Source organism: Otolemur garnettii, unplaced genomic scaffold, assembly GCF_000181295.1.
Source record: "Otolemur garnettii isolate 467f Iridium unplaced genomic scaffold, OtoGar3 scaffold00044, whole genome shotgun sequence".
NCBI lineage: Eukaryota > Metazoa > Chordata > Mammalia > Primates > Galagidae > Otolemur > Otolemur garnettii.
The window spans coordinates 3,240,721-3,242,285 of NW_003852439.1; the positions used below are offsets into that span (position 1 = coordinate 3,240,721).

Here is a 1,565-nt window from a genome sequence, read left to right on the forward strand (position 1 = left end):
AGGAGGTCCAGTTTTTAGGGGGTCTCTCCCATGGAATAGAGTGGGAGGCAGTTTGAACTCTGCTCACTTGTTTGCATGGAGTAAACTGCACGAGCCCTTGTTGTGGGGGAGGGGACTCCCGTCTGCTTGGTGGTGGATTTTGTACCTTTTAGTTGTAATTTCAGGGTCGCAGCTCGCCTCAGGAAGGTTGAAGTGCACTCTTCAATCTTCTCTCTTGTCTCTGCTCCAAACCATCAGCTAATGTGCTAAGGTTCTGTCCTTTCAGCCTCCTTCTGGACAGGAGCTTCTGTAAAAAGCTGGCTGCAGTTCGCCATCTTGGCTCCGCCCCTAAAATTAAGCCATTTTTAATGTACACCTCAGTGATTTTCAGTAAATTTAAAAGCTGTGCACCCATCACTCCAATATAGTCTTAGAAACTTTCCATGGCACTTGTTTACACTCAATACTATTTCTCTCTCTCCTTTCTTTCTTTCTTGCTTTCTTTTTTTTATTATTTAGTTTTTATTTCATAATCATAAACTTAACTCTGCAATCTAGCTAGACATGGAGAGGAATAAGGAAAATATGCAATCCAAAGAACTGCAGTTGAGAGCACAGAGAATATAGGATACTGCGAGCAAATGGGTAGAAGGGGGCTCCCTGAGCTACAGGATGAACGGTTTGGTGGTTGAAACATTAAGTCAAATTTATTACAGCTGCCCATAGTCAGTAACAGTGATCTTCTTGCTGGTCTTGCCATTCTTGGACCCAAAGTGCTCCATGGCTTCCACAACATTCACCTTGCCAAAGACCACATGCTGCCATCCAACCACTCAGTCTTGGTAGTGCAGAAAAACTGGGAACTGTTTATCTTGGGTCCAGCATTTGCCATGGACAAGATACCAGGACCTGTATGCTTCAGGACAAAGCTTTCATCTTCAAATTTCTCCTCGTAGACTTGCCACCAGTGCCATTATGGTGTGTGAAGTCACCACCCTGGCACATAAACCCTGGAATAATTCTGTGAAAGCAGGAACCCTTATAACCAAATCCTTTTTCTCCAGGGCTCAGAGCACGAAAGTTTTCTGCTGTCTTTGGAACTTTGTCTGCAAACAGCTCGAAGGAGACACGGCCCAAGGGCTTGCCGCCGGCGGCAATATCAAAGAACACGCTGGGGTTGACCATGGCTGATACCAGACGCCTATAAGAAGAGGCAGTGTCTGCAAAGCCTCTTTCTTTCTTTCTTCAGAGCCTCAAGCTGTTGCTCTGGGTGGAGTGCCGTGGCATCACAGCTTACAGCAACCTCCAACTCCTGGGCTCTAGCGAGTCTCCTGCCTCTGCCTCCCAAGTAGCTGAGATGACAGGCGCCCGCCACAATGCCTGGCTATTTTTTGGTTGTAGCCATCATTGTTGTTTGGCAGGCCTGGGCTGGATTTGAACCCGCCAGGTCAGGTGTATGTAGCTGGCATCTTAGCTGCTTGAGCCACAGGCGCCAAGCCTACATCTTTTTTTTTTTTTTTTTTCAGTTTTGGCTGGGGCTGGGCTTGAACTTGCCACCCCTGGTATATGGGGCTGGTGTCCTACTC

The 1,565-nt window shown here is 47.1% G+C and overlaps 1 pseudogene; it reads right to left on the bottom strand.

Annotated features, from left to right (window-relative positions):
• Window positions 1-689: 689 nt before the first annotated feature.
• On the bottom strand, window positions 690-1,188 carry LOC100957846 (annotated as a pseudogene).
• Between the last annotated feature and the right edge of the window lie 377 nt (window positions 1,189-1,565).